The sequence below is a fragment of the Nicotiana sylvestris genome, chromosome 5, assembly GCF_000393655.2.
Source record: "Nicotiana sylvestris chromosome 5, ASM39365v2, whole genome shotgun sequence".
In the NCBI taxonomy this organism is placed as follows: Eukaryota; Viridiplantae; Streptophyta; class Magnoliopsida; order Solanales; family Solanaceae; genus Nicotiana; species Nicotiana sylvestris.
This window is the reverse complement of record NC_091061.1, coordinates 111,114,050-111,130,507: the sequence shown is the minus strand read 5'-3', so window position 1 is coordinate 111,130,507 and position 16,458 is coordinate 111,114,050.

Sequence of the window (16,458 nt, the reverse complement as noted above, 5' to 3'; positions counted from 1 at the left end):
CAAATCCTTGTCTCTATTTTATTTTTTTCGTTTTGATTCACAATATGCTTATGCTTTTCTGGGTCCTCAATTGTTTTTTAGGATTGAATTTGAATTTAAAAAATCCTATGGTACATATAGATCTCCACGTAAAGAGAATTACAACTTAATAAGCTCGGCACTTGGAAACCTTATTTTTTGTTCATGGCGTATAGTTTTGCCCATTTGTATTTTAATGGAGATTCAATATATCCTATAATCAATAAAAGGATTTTTTTAACTCATCGGTAACCAAAAATATACTTTGCTTGTATTAAGAGTGTAATTCAAGTTGGTATTCATTACTTATCGTGTTTTGTTTGCACTTACAGTGTGTTGATCCCAACTAGCATAAATTACAGCTCAAGTGCTTTGACACATAGAGTACAGTAAAAATGTTTAGATAAGATAAGCTACATAGTTTCATGGAATCGATTAAATCACAATTCACACGGTGCATGCTCACACGCCCATCACCTAGCATGTGTGTCACCTCAACATCAATCACATAACACGTAATTCGGGGTTTCATACTCTCAACACCAAGTTTAGAAGTGTTACTTACCTCGAACAAGCCAAATCCAATACCGAGTAAGCCAAATAATGCTCCAAATATGCCATCCCGCGCGTACCGACCTCCGAACGGCTCGAAACTAGCCAAAAGCAACTCAAATACATCAAATAATGCTACAGGAAACAAACCCAATCGATAAAGGTCGAATCTTCAATCAAAAGCCCAAAATCAACCAAAAAGTCAAACCCGAGCCCGCACCTCGGACCCGACAAAACTCACAAAATTCGATAACTCATTCAATTACTAGTCCAACCATACTAGTTTCACTCAAATCCAACTTCGAATCAAAGTTCAAAATTCAAAAATTCACCATATGAAACTTTAGGCAAAACCCCTAATTTCTATTTTAAAATCATCAACCAAATGCCAAAAATGAGGATATATTCATGAAATATAATCACAAGTGAGTCAAGAATGATTACCCCAAGACACATGGTGAATTTTCTCTCCAAAGTCACCCAAACCGAGCTCCAAAATCCCAAAATGTGAAATAAGAACTAAGACTTCGAAAATATAGTTCTGCCTAGCATTTTCGCATATGCGGTCATATTGTCTCATCTACGACCACCGCTTTTGCGGTATCAATCTCGCTTCTACGGAATAACACTTTGCATTTGCGCACCCGCAGATGCGGCACTACCTTCACACCTGCGAACTTCGTCTCCTGCGACCCAACACATCGCTTATGCGCTTCCGCAGGTGCATCCCATTTCTTGCATCTACGGAGCCCTGCTCCCAGCTCCACATCCGCTCTCGTGACTCCTTTGTCGCTTCTGCGACCATCGCACCTGCGCAAATTCAACCGTAGGTGCGCATACCAGCAACAACATAAGAATGAAAAATGGTCCAAACCTTGTCCGGAACTCACCCGGGGCCCTCGGGACCCCGTTCGAATATACTAACAAGTCCCATAAAATAATACGGATCTACTTGAGGCCTCAAATCACACACAAGTTTGCACAGAAGTCTCAAATCACACACAACCCGGATTGAACTAAAATTTTGCACAGAAGTCTCAAATGACATAACGAAGCTATTCAAATACCCGGAACCACAATCTGAACCCGATATCATCAAAATCAACTTCCGGTCAAACTTATAAACTTTTCAAACCTTTAAATTTTCAACTTTTGCCAATTTGTGCCGAATCCTTCTAGAAATATCCAAATGCAAATCCGGGCATACGCCCAAGTCCAAAATACCACCCGGACCTAACGGAACTATCAAAACTCCGTATCGAGTTTAAATTCACAAAAGTCAAACTTGGTCAACTCTTCCAACTTAAAGCTTTAATCATGAAATTCATTCTTCCAAATCGATTCTGAATAACCTGAAAACCAAAACCGACGATACACACAAGTCATAATATATCATACGGAGCTACTCATGTCCTCAAACCACCGAGTGAAGTGCAAATTCTCAAAACTACTGGTCGGATCGTTACATTCTCCCCCACTTAAACATTCGTCCTCGAACGTGCCAAGAGTCGTTCCAAAGCCATCAAACCGCCATGTAACCTTACCATGCACATACCTAGGGGTTATACCATGTCACCTTAATCCATATAAGCCGGACGACACAACCTAACTGAAGATATTTAATCCAACCTTAGCCCATAAACCTTAGAATCTAATTTCCAACATCCGAAATTACCTATAAGACCCGAATCTTGCATCTACATACTGTATAAGTCTGAACACGCTGCATCAAGCCATAACCATAACCCAAGATACAATCACATGATATACCACATAACTCAAATACTCATAGCAATTACTTCCGACCACAATAGCTACTCGATAACCAACTCGACACCGGTAGCAAACCTCATATCAACTAAAATATTGTTTTGAACTTTTGTACTCTACCAATGATAAAATAAACATGCAGAAACACACAACCACTCATTATATCAACAAATCATGGAGCTCTCCTTCCTTCGACAAGAACTATAGCCAATTTCTAAGTTGACTTCTGATATTATCCTTCCAAATATACTGCAATCAGATCTGATAGCACCCATTCTAGGTCCAATGACTTTATCTCATCAAGCACAACTATTCTAGTGACATGCAACTTAATTACTACCTAGAATCACACCTTGTGCAATCATGCACCAATAAGCAACAATTCAAAGGTACCCGAAAATAGAAAATGACTCAAAAGAGAGAACCGTCCCGCAAACTCAACAAGCACCACCACAATTGTAATGCTATGAACCCATCATACCTAGTAGAACAAAGACACATGAATCTAACACAAAGGATCATATCCCGACATAACCCGGCTGCAATGCGCGACCCCTTCCAAACACTGGTCCGTATGAAATACCTCAAGCCCTAAATGCTCAAAATCAACAACCACGCGCAATTCGACATCAAGTACCCAAGGTGCATGACCGTAATCACGGAGAAGAAAATAACACAATACCATAACCCGAAAGGACCATAACCAAGGTGCAATCAACCATTCAACACCCTAATACCCATCTCGCTTAAATTCCTCTATAAGGCTCAAATAGAACCGCACCATGTGTGCATATAACCAATGAATCACAACCTCCACCCCCTAGAATAGAAGTATAACTCATAGAACATATTAGAAATAAGCTCAACTCTAACCGAATGACACATCCCTCAACAATAAAAGTACGGAGTCAACCAATACGACTCGGTATAGAATACACATCCTCATTGGGCCTACCAATGGTCCCCAAATCAACTCTGGTCATCCACAAATGGATAAATAACCCTCCGAAAGTCCACAATGACCTAACCATGACACATACCATCCTCTGGCTAGCTTTGGCCATATTTTCACAGTCCACAACCACGAAACAATCTGCTCCCAAGAACTCCCAGTCTCCAAATCCATATAACATACAAATTGCCATATCTAATCTCAACTGCACCGCCCAAATGTCTAACACATCTCTTACACATGATCATCCCATGAGAAATACTTCTATAATTCTTCCGTGCCACATAGAAAAATCTGAATGTCAGCAGTCGATCAATTAGGCAAGTACCGTAATACCAATGAAGCATCCGTAAGTCAAAACATAGTGCACCTTCTAAAATGCGCACCCTTCTCAGGAAATACCTAGTAGTAATATCATTTATCTAGACATCTGAAACCGTCCATGTTGTGTAAGAATTCATGACCTTCCATCCAAAGATGAACCGTGACCTTGCACATGCAAATCTCAATCCTACAGAACACACCGCATCTATCATACCATCATATAAAAAGTACGAGAGTCTCATAATCAACTCTGAGTTGCTAGCAGAATACATATCGGTCAGTTGGAAACCTTCCATTTGATCCCATCCAGTAGAAAATCACAATACTCAACATGCTCCTCATGCTGATAAGAATATCCATCTCAAACCATGGTAGAAAATCATCAAGAACTCTTCAAAACCCATTTGCATATAACCAAGCCATCAGAACTGAATCTCTCTAACTCCACCAAGCCACGCAGGTCGCCAAACCCAAGAGTATTGCCACAAAACACCTGTAAAGACTCACCGAATCATAAGTACCTAAAGAACCAATCATATCCATTACTATGCTGATCCAACCTACTACCAAGCTTTCCTATTTCTCCGAGTTCCTTTCGAATTACCCTCCAGTTGACTATTCCCCTTGCCAGAACATCATGATATTTACCCAAGGCCCACCGCAAGAGATCCTAGCATAAAAAACACACCGCTCTAAGCCCCACAAGCTGTCGTATTCCCTCTTAAGCGCACCAAAAGTACCACAATCGAGACACATACTCTGAAGAGATCTTCTGTTAATATAAATCCGTTAGCCTCACATTCCTGATATTGAAATGTAAAATCCATAGTGATACAAGAATATCGCAAGTCCCGACACCATCCAACGCAAATCTCAGCTCTTAGCCATATACAAAACCGAAAATCCTCAAATGCCACATATGAATCTTAAAATCTTTAGAACCTCCTAGAGAGTAATCCACTCTGCTCAAATATCAATTACACCGCCCAAACGGGCCGGACGACCTATGTTTAATTAGCACAACAACACCCCAAAGAAGTAATCCCTGCCTTAATGCAACCGAACAAATCCCTACCATGCGCAATACCTCCATTACAAATAACAACTCAATTCATTCCATGATTTCCATATACCCATAAGGTGTAATACAACCTGCATTCAGAAATTCCCTTAAGTGAGTCATCCTCGAACTCAAGTTCTGCAAGTCAAAACTGATTCACAAGTATACCTCAAACAGAAACCAACACAACACATAACCGCACAATCAACTCGTCGATAGTAGACTCCCCTACTTGTCTCAAAGCCATAGATCAAAACACTCAATAACTCACAATGCCCATACTTTATTACAACCATAATATCGCAGTGAGATTCAGCTAAATCCTTCATAAACTCACATAACACAACCCACACATTACCTCAAATCATCTACAAATCTCGTATTCATCATCGTGATGGTCAGGTCGACTATTACAACTGATCCAAACTCAATTCATACAAATATAACCCACTGGTAGAAAAGAAAGCATTTGTAGATCACCTCGCAGGTTATAACCCACCTATAGAGCCTCAAACTGATGTCTCTCTATACCCTTTAACAGTTACAACTACTAAGCAATTACTTTATCTTTCCGAGTCTGAACTCATCGACAAGACATGAGAATCTAATTCGTTCCATAGTTAAACAACATGAAAGACCCTCCAATACACTCATAACTCGAGACTATATGTCACATCAAGACAGAAATCAAGCACCCAATAGTCCTTTTTATATCTCAAGTAAACTCTTCTCATCACATTCAATCCATATGATCACATCCCGTAGTTACATCATACTTATCATATAGCTATTCAACCACTTATTGAGCCACAAATCTCACTAATAGGGATGCTACCTGTTACAACCCATATCCACATGCGTTAGTTCATGCCATATATTAGTTAACATAAATCCAAGAAGGAATTACCTTTGAGATGATAAGAAGTTAATTCTATTGGTCTTAAGTGATATAAGGGTGTATAAGGGTGATTAACAAGTATTAGAAGTTAAACAAATCAAGGATGTTGTAACTCGTATTTTCAGGTAAAACTAGAGGTTCTTAATACACTCAATAGGTCATGTATTAAGGTATTTGAATCATATAATATCCGTATCATAAGTCTTAAAGTCAAACGAGTTATGAAACAAAAGTCGACAAACGTTGTCACAACTTAGGTTCATAATTTTACTTAAACATTAGGTCAAATGTTTCTAAACTTTTCTCCCAATTTACAAGGAATTACGGGGTGCTCTACCAACTAAATTAAAGATCTATGAGTATAGTTTTCAACGCATTAAACCGTTTGTCAATACAATCTCTAAGTATAGAGATATTCGTATTTTCGCAAGTCTGCGCAGATTGGTAGGTGACAAGTAGGTGCATCACCTACTTGCCAAATGAGAGGACAAAAGTAAAAGTCCCAAAGTCGGCCAAGAGAGTAATTTTAAGGGATTATAAACTCAGTTATTTCACCCTTATTTCAGACCTTCAAAACCAAATTAAACCCCTGCAACTCCTTCCCAAAAATCCTACACAAACCCTAATCGATTTTCCCTCTCTTTCAAGTTCTAATTGAAGATAAAACCTACAGTTTGAAGAACCAAGGGAAGGGATGAGTTATCCAACAAGTAAGGTAAGTTACTACCCTCTTTCATACATTTTGTTCTGCTTTGAATTCATGGTAATTCGTTCTATACATGTAAGAACTCACGGGACGGTGATCGAAAGCCGTGAGTTCGAGTTATTCACTTGTAGCGGACTATTTTGTGGACTGTTTTGTGTTGTTGTTGGGCTGCATGGTTTACTATTATTTTGCGGAGTTTTGGAGGTGGAAGGGTGTGGAGAAACACCATATATATATGTAGGGTTGTGGGGTGATAGTTATTCGTAACATTTCCGGGTCGTTTGACACGACTACGGTGGTCGTCGCATTTATGAAGTGATTAGATTGTGCGTGGACTATTTTGGGAGGCTCAATATGATTATTATTGATGTTGTTTGGGCTGTTTGGTGATTGTTTTGAATTGTGTGAAGTCATATATATAGTGGAGGTGCTGTCCGTTTCATCGTAAAATAGGTTGTGGTCGATACATAATAGTTATGACGCTTAAATGATAACGATAGTATCGTTTCTCTTATTGTAGACTAAGGAGTTGTGACAATTGCATAGCTTGAGATTAGGGCAGTATATACAAGGTATGTGAGACTATCCCTTTCCTTCTTTTGCACAACTCCGATTGTACATAATGTAATGAACGAGCTTCCAAAGATACTCTACTCTTAGAAGCTAGCAGTACTTACATTGTTTTCCCTCTTATGGAACGATTGATGTTAATGTTGCTTCTCTTATTCTTATGTTATCAATGTTGTTGGTACTTCCTGATTCTTATAAGGTTCATAGTGAAGAGTTAGTCCTAATAACGTGTATAGAGGATACCGACCTTACGTCACTCCGAAAGGTTTAGAATGTGATTCCATGAGTCGAGCATGCATTATATATATGTATCTATTTTACTCTACCGAGCCGTGCTATAGTCGGCCGGGTACGACACCTATTGTGCAACTACTGATTAGTTGGGTTTTACCGAGCTCCACGTGGACGGGTACGATACTACCGAGCCTTATAATGGTCGGGAACGTTTTTTTTACCGAGCCTATTACGGCCGGGTACAATATGATGATGATGATGCCCACATAGGCGTATGATTTAAAAGTTTATGTATTTATATATATGTATCATGCATTTCATGTCAGTAGCCCTTAAAGGTACTCAGATGGTATAGGTTCTATATTCTCTATCCCTGCTTACATTACTATTCGTATTTATGGTTCCCTGCCTTACACTCAGTACTTTATTCGTATTGACGTCCTTTTGTTTGTGGACACTGCATGTCGTGCTGCAGGCCCTGATAGACAGACATGTGCAACTCCCCACCACAGTAGGCTGTCCAGTTCAGCAGTGATTGGCGAGATCCCTTCTCTGGACTTGCCGTGGTCTTGGTATGCATTTTTGTTATAGACATTATGGGTATGTCGGGGCCTTGTTCCGACTATGTTGCAGCACTTATGTTCCTTTAGAGGCTCATAGACAAGGGTCGACTCATGTATAGTTTGGTATGCCTTGTTGGCTGGTTTTTGTTGTATAATCTTTCATGGTAGCGTGGTAGCTCGTACCTTATATCTAGTTTCTTGATTGTCTGGTCATCCCATGTTATGTATGTTCATGCCATCATATTTTATTGTTGGTTGTCCATGATCCATGTCTACCATTTATATTGATCTCGTCAACCCTAAAAGATAATAAAGAAGGTTAGATAAAATGTACGTTGGTGCTCGACAAGTATGGTCGGGTGCTAGTCATGGCCCTCCAGTTTGGATCGTGACAAACTTGGTATTAGAGCAAGTGTGTCCTAGGGGTTGTCTATGAGCCATGTCTAGTAGAGTCATGATTATGGATGTGTAGCGCTTTACATTTATAATCAGGAGGCTACATGACATCTAGGGTTGTTACCTTCTTCATGAATCTAGATCGTGCATAGAGTTGAGTCGTAAGTGTTCGTCTCTAATATTTACCTTGTTTTCTTTCAGTGATGCCTTTGACTAGGAAGCAACCGATTAGTAGACAGCTTGATACAACAGCGGGAGAGGGTACCAGTCAGGTGCCACAAGCCAGAGCAGGACAAAGTGAGGCTCAGAGTGAGATTCCTTCTCATACCTCATCTACTCCGTCTCCTCCATAGGATATTAGGAGGCACCCAACACCTCTAGTTCCTCCGTATGGAACTACAGACCAGGATATGCGGAGTGCTTTGCAGTTGTTGACTAGCTTGGTAGCTGCTCAAGCTCAGAGGCAGAATACAGGTGCTGCTGATAAACCAATTAGTACGAGAGTTTGTGATTTTATTAATTTAGACCCTCCAGTATTTACCGGATCAGACCCCAAGGAGGACCCACAGATTTTTATTGACCAGGTTCATCGTACACTGCGGGTTATGCATGCTAGCGATACGGAGGCAGTAGAGTTGGTTTCTTATCGGTTACGAGATTTAGCGGTTTTCTGGTATGATAGTTGGGAGAGATCCAGGGGTTCGAATGCTCCTCCAGCTATGTGGAAGGAATTTTTTGAGGCCTTTCTTCGTCACTACTTGCCAGTTGAGATACGACGAGCTAGAGCTGATAAGTTCTTGAAACTTCGACAAGGTAATATGAGTGTGCGAGAGTATAGTATGTAGTTTGATTCTTTGGCAAGGTATGCTCCCCATATTGTGGCCGAGATGAGTGATAGGGTGCATCTGTTCGTGAATGGGTTGGGACCACATCTAATAAATGAGTATACGACGGCCTCCTTGGTGGAGGGCATGGATATTTCCCGTATTCAGGCTTATGCCCAGACCCTAGAAGATTATAAGCGCCAGCAGAGGGCTGATAGGGAGCAGGATAGGGGCCATCATAAGAGGGCGATATTTGCAGGGTATTCTGATGACTTCAGAGGCAACGTCAGGCCCCAGTCTTCCAGGAGTTCAACGCCACCTGTAGCTAGTGCTCCTCTACAGTTTTAGAGGCCTCGATATGATCGATTTACCTATTCTGGTCCAGGTTAGAGTTCGCGGGCATCAGACCCGCAACATCACAGGGATACTAGTCAGACGAGACCCCCAACACAACGTTGTGATCAGTGCAGCAAGGCCCACTTTGGACTGTGTCGTCGAGGTTCTGATGCGTGTTATTCTTGCAGACAGCCTGGCCATATGATACGGGATTGTCCTAAAAAAGGAGGTGATGGTATGGCTCAGCCATTTGGATCTGTATCAGGTTCTTCCTCATCAGTTCGACCTCCAGCACGGGGTTTTCAGCAGTCGACAGGTCGTGATAGAGGTAGAGGTGTAGTGCCGAGTTCGAGTGGTGCTCAAAATCGAACCTATGCTCTAGTAGGTCGACAGGATCTCGAGTTATCTCCAGATGTTGTTACAAGTATATTGTCTGTGTTTTCTTATGATGTATACACACTGATTGATCCGGGATCTACATTATCATATGTTACACCCTTTGTGGCTAATAAGTTTGGCATTGAACTTGAATTGATAAGTAAACTCCTTGCGGTATCTACTCCGATAGGAGATTCGATGATTGCTAGAAGAGTATATAGAGGTTGCACTGTGATGATTTATAGTCGTCAAACCTCGGCAAATTTATTTGAGTTGGAAATGGTTGATTTTGATGTGATAATAGGAATGGACTGGTTGGCCTCATGCTATGCAAATGTTGACTGTCGTATGAAGATGGTTATGTTTCAATTTCTTGGTGAACCCGTCATTGAATGGAAAGGGAACATGGCTACACCAAAAGGTAGGTTTATTTCGTATCTTAAGGCAAGGAAAATGATCTCAAAAGGTTACATTTATCATCTCGTTCGCGTTAGGGATGCGGAGGCGAAGCCGCCTACTCTACAATCAATCCCCGTGGTCAACAAATTTCCAGATGTTTTCCCAGATGAACTCCCAGGCCTTCCTCCTGAAAGGGAGATTGTGTTTAGCATTGATGTGTTTCCTGACACTCAACCGATCTCTATCCCTCCATACATAATGGCCCCGGCAGAGTTGCAGAGTTGAAGGTGTAGTTGAAGGACTTGCTGGATAAGGTTTTCATTAGGCCTAGCACTTCACCTTGGGGTGCACCAGTCCTATTCGTGCGGAAGAAAGATGGGTCATTATGGATGTGTATCGACTATCGACAGTTGAATAAGTTTACTATAATGAACAAGTATCCACTTCCAAGAATTGATGACCTGTTTGACCAACTCCAGGGTGCCAAGTATTTCTCCAAGATTGATTTACGTTTAGGGTATCATCAGGTGAGGGTTAAGGAGAAGGATATTCCAAAGACGCCATTCCGGACAAGATACGAGCACTTTGAGTTCTTGGTGATGTCGTTTAGGCTAATAAATTCCCCAGCAGCTTTAATGGATCTCATGAATACTGTATTTATGCCCTATCTTGATGTGTTTGTGATTGTATTCATTGATGACATTCTAGTGTATTCTCGTTCGGAGGCGGAACATGAGGGCCACTTGCGGATAGTATTACAGACGCTTCAGGATCGTAAGTTATATGCTAAGCTCTACAAATGTTAATTTTGGTTGAACTCAGTAGCGTTCCTTGTCCATGTGATATCTGACGAGGGTATTAGTGTCGACACTCAGAAGATCAATGCAGTAAAGAATTGGCCGAGACCTACAACACCATCAGAAGTCCGCAGCTTCCTAGGGCTAACGGGATATTATAGGCGGTTTGTAGAAGGATTTTCCTCTATATCATCACCATTGACTAAGTTAACACAGAAAGCTACCAAGTTCCAGTGGTCTGACACTTATGAACGTAGTTTTTAGGAGCTGAAGAATCGATTGACATCCGCACCAGTGCTCACTCTCCCTGAAGGAACAGAAGGTTATGTGGTATATTGTGATGCCTCAGGTATAGGTTTGGGGTGCGTATTGATGCAGCGTGGGAAGGTGATTACTTATGCATCAAGATAATTGAAGAAGCATGAAAAGAATTATCCAACCCATGATTTGGAATTGGCTGCAGTAATATATGCTTTGAAGATATGGCGGCACTACTTATACGGCGTCCATGTTGACATCTACACAGATCACAAGAGTTTACAATACATCTTCAAGCAGAAAGAGTTGAATTTGAGGCAGCGTAGGTGGCTTGAATTATTGAAAGACTACGACGTCGAGATATTGTATCATCCCGGTAAAGCCAATGTTGTGGCAGACGCTCTCAGCCGTAAATCAATGGGAAGCTTAGTACATATTGAGGCAGGTAGATGGGGGTTGATTAAAGAGCTTCATCAGCTAGCCAATATGAGAATCAGATTGTTAGACTCTGATGACGGAGGTGTTACTGTACAGAATACATCAGAATCATCTTTGGTAGCCGAGGTAAAAGCACGACAATATGAAGATCCTATCTTAGTACGATTAAGAGAAAGCATTCAACAGTGTAAAAGTATGGCTTTTGGGATCGGAAAAGATGGGTCACTGAGATACCAGGGCCGATTATGTGTGCCTAATGTGGCAGGGTTGCGAGAGAAGATTATGAATGAGATTCATCAATCCTGATATTCCATCCATCCCGGATCGACAAAGATGTATCATGATGTCAAGGAGAAGTATTGGTGGGATAACATGAAGAAGTCTATTGCAGAATTTGTTGCCCAGTGTCCCAATTGTCAACAAGTAAAGATAGAACATTAGAAACCCAGTGGATTGCTTCAGAATATAGAGATTTCGACCTGGAAATGGAAGGTGATTAATATGGACTTCATTATTGGATTACCTCACTCTTATCATAAGTTTGACTCCATCTGGGTGATAATTGATCGACTTACAAAATGTGCCCATTTTCTGCCAGTTAAGACAACTTACACGGCTGAAGATTATGCGAAGTTGTATATCAAGGAGATTGTTAGGCTTCATGGTGTGCCGGTATCTAATCAGACCGAGGAGCTCAATTTATAGCTAACTTTTGGAGGTTTTTTCAGAAGGGTTTAGGCACACAAGTGAATCTCAGCACTGCATTTCATCCGCCGACTGACGGACAGGCTGAACGTACCATTCAGACACTGTAAGATATGCTACGAGCATGTGTTCTAGATTTTAAGGGAAATTGGGATGACCATCTTCCACTCATAGAATTCGCCTACAATAATAGCTACCATTCCAGTATTAAAATGGCACCATACGAGGCACTATACAGGAGGAGATGTAGATCACTAGTTGGATGGTTCGAAGTCGGTGAAACAGAATTATATGGGCCAAATTTGATTCACCAAGCCATTGAGAAGGTGAAAGTGATACATGAGCGATTGAGGACGACACAAAGCAGGCAAAAATCTTATTCCGATGTCCGACGTTGTGATCTGGAGTTTGAGGTTAGTGAGTGGGTTTTCCTGAGGATCTCACTAATGAAGGGTATTATGTGTTTTGGGAAGAAAGGTAAGTTGAGTCCAAGGTATATCGGGCCATATAAAATTCTTCGACGAATTGGACAGGTTTCTTATGAGTTAGAATTGCCATATGAATTGGAATTTGTCCACCCGGTATTTCATGTATCTATGTTGAGGAAATGTATTGGAGACCCTTCTTGAGTCGTCCATATCAAAGATGTACAAGTTACATAGGACCTATCATATGAAGAAGTGCAGTAGCTATATTAGATCGACAAGTCCGCAAGCTGAGAACAAAAGATGTAGCTTCCGTCAAAGTATTGTGGAGGAACAAGAATATGGAAGAGATGACATGGGAAGAAGAAGAGGAGATGAAGTCTAAATACCCGTACCTATTCCATAATGAAGATAACAAGGATGTTGGTGGAACACATGATACATTGGAAGGTGAAATGGCTCTATGAGGTAAGCAATAACTTGAGAATACTCTTTCTTAATACAAAATAGTGATATGAAGATAATGTACATATCTATGATGCTTTGCATACTCTTGTAAGGCCATACAATGAGTTAACTGCTTGCAAGTTCGTCCTCTATTTATGGGAGAAACTTGGTTGGAATCCACGATGATTTAAACTCCCCATGAACCCTTACATTCGAGGACGAATGTTCCTAAGGGGGAAGGGTGTTACAACCCATATCCACACGCGTTAGTTCGTGCCATATATTAGTTAACATAAATCCAAGAAGGAATTACCTTTGAGATGATAAGAAGTTAATCCTATTGGTCTTAAGTGATACAAGGGTGTATAAGGGTGATTAACAAGTATTAGAAGTTAAACGAATCAAGGATGTTGTAACTCGTATTTTCAGGTAAAACTAGAGGTTCTTAATACACTCAAGAGGTCATGTATTAAGGTATTTGAATCATATAATATCCGTATCATAAGTCTTGTAGTCAAATGAGTTATGAAACAAAAGTCGACAAACGTTGTCGCAACTTAGGTTCATAATTTTACTTAAACATTAGGTCAAATGTTTCTAAGCTTTTCTCCCAATTTACAAGGAATTACGGGGTGATCTACCCACTAAATTAAAGATCTATGAGTCTAGTTTTCAACGCATTAAACCTTTTGTCAATACGATCTTGAAGTATAGAGATATTTGTATTTTTCGCAAGTCTGCGCAGATTGGTAGGTGACAAGTAGGTGCATCACCTACTTGCCAAAATGAGAGGACAAAAGTAAAAGTCCCAAAGTCGGCCAAGAGAGTACTTTTAAGGGATTATAAACTCAGTTATTTCACCCTTATTTCAGACCTTCAAAACCAAATTAAACCCCTGCAACTCCTCCCCAAAAATCCCACACAAACCCTAATCGATTTTCCCTCTCTTTCAAGTTCTAATTGAAGATAAAACCTAGAGTTTGAAGAACCAAGGGAAGGGCTGAGTTATCCAACAAGTAAGGTAAGTTACTGCCCTCTTTCATACATTTTGTTCTGCTGTGAATTCATGGTAATTCGTTCTATACATGTAAGAACTCACGGGACGGTGATCGGAAGCCGTGAGTTCGAGTTATTCACTTGTAGCGAACTGTTTTGTGGACTGTTTTGTGTTGCTGTTGGGCTGCGTGGTTTACTACTGTTTTGCGGAGTTTTGGAGGTGGAAGGGTGTGGAGAAACACCATATATATATGTAGGGTTGTGGGGTGATAGTTCTTCGTAACATTTCCGGGTCGTTTGACACGACTATAGTGGCCGTCGCATGTATGAAGTGATTAGGTTGTGCGTGGACTGTTTTGGGAGGCTCAATATGATTATTATTGATGTTGTTTGGGCTGTTTGGTGATTGTTTTGAATTGTGTGAAGTCATATATATAGTGGAGGTGCTGTCCGTTTCATCGTAAAATAGGTTGTGGTCGATACATAATAGTTATGACGCTTAAATAATAACGATAGTATCGTTTCTCTTATTGTAGACTAAGGAGTTGTGACAATTGCATAGCTTGAGATTGGGGCAGTATATACAAGGTATGTGAGTCTATCCCTTTCCTTCTTTTGTACAACTCCGATTGTACATAATGTAATGAACGAGCTTCCAAAGATACTCTACTCTTAGAAGCTAGCAGTACTTACATTGTTTTCCCTCTTATGGAACGATTGACATTAATGTTGCTTCTCTTATTCTTATGTTATCAATGTTGTTGGTACTTCCTGATTCTTATAAGGTTCATAGTGAAGAGTTAGTCCTAATAACGTGTATAGAGGATACCGACCTTACGTCACTCCGAAAGGTTTAGAATGTGATTCCATGAGTCGAGCATGCATTATATATATGTATCTATTTTACTCTACCGAGCCACGCTATAGTTGGCCGGGTACGACACCTATTGTGCAACCACTGATCAGTTGGGTTTTACCGAGCTCCACGTGGCCGGGTACGATTCTACCGAGCCTATTATGGCCGGGTACGATATGATGATGATGATGCCCACAGAGGCGAATGCTTTAAAGGTTTATGTATTTATACATATGTATCATGCATTTCATGTAAGTAGCCCTCAGAGGTACTAAGATGTTACAGGTTGTATATTCTCTATCCTTGCTTACATTACTGATCGTATTTATGGTTCCTTGCCTTACATACTCAGTACTTTATTCGTACTGACGTCCTTTTATTTGTGGACGCTGCATGTCGTGCTGCAGGTCCTGATAGACAGGCAGGTGCAGCTCCCCCACCACAGTAGACTGTCCAGTTCAGCGGTGATTGGCGAGATCCCTTCTCCGGACTTGCCGTGGTCTTGGTATGCATTTTTGTTATAGACATTATGGGTATGTCGGGGCCCTGTTCCGGCCATGTTGCAGCACTTATGTTCTTTTAGAGGCTCATAGACAGGGGTCGACTCATGTATTGTTTGGTATGCCTTGTCGACTGGTTTTTGTTGTATAATCTTTCATGGTAGCGTGGTAGCTCGTACCTTATATGTAGTTTCTTGATTGTCTGGTCATCCCATGTTATGTATGTTCATGCCATCATATTTTATTGTTGGTTGTCCATGATCCATGTCTACCATTTATATTGATCTCGTCAACCCTAAAAGATAATAAAGAAGGTTAGATAAAATGTACGTTGGTGCTCGGCAAGTATGGCCGGGTGCTAGTCATGGCCCTCCAGTTTGGATCGTGACACTACCGGACTTATAAGTCCAAAAGCACATGCTCATACAACCAAAATCCCCATGCTCAAGCTATAGTCAGAACCCACCCTCAAGTCCTCCAGATTGGCCCATTATCAACACACATAAATCATATCTCGCACCTCATCCATGGAATCACAAACCGTCGATGTACAGCTGATATCGAGCGCTCACATGCGCATACAAACACGTGGAAGGAATTTAAAGAGTTATCCTTCGAGCTGAATCAATGTCGCACAATAAGGAAAGAAAGATGGGAAGTTTATCCTAAATGCCCTATAGCCTATTGAAGATAGGTATGGACGTCATCATACCGATCCGCAAGACTCTACTAGACACTTGCTCATGACTCGTAGAACCTATGAACCTAGAGCTCTGATACCAACTTGTCACGACCCAAAGTCCAGCTAGTCGTGATGGCACCTAATGCAACCCGCTAGGCAAGACAATCAAAATCTATCCAATTTAATAAGATTTATTAAGAGAAGAAATGATAATACAACTATTTTTATACAAAGAATTTCTCAAGGACTGATAGTACAAATCATGAGTTTATAAGATTTAGATTTTTGCAAAATTGAATTGAAATAATGACAACATCTGTTTGAAATATTAATGAACAGAATTCGAATATAGTGCTACCAAGGACAAGTGCTAG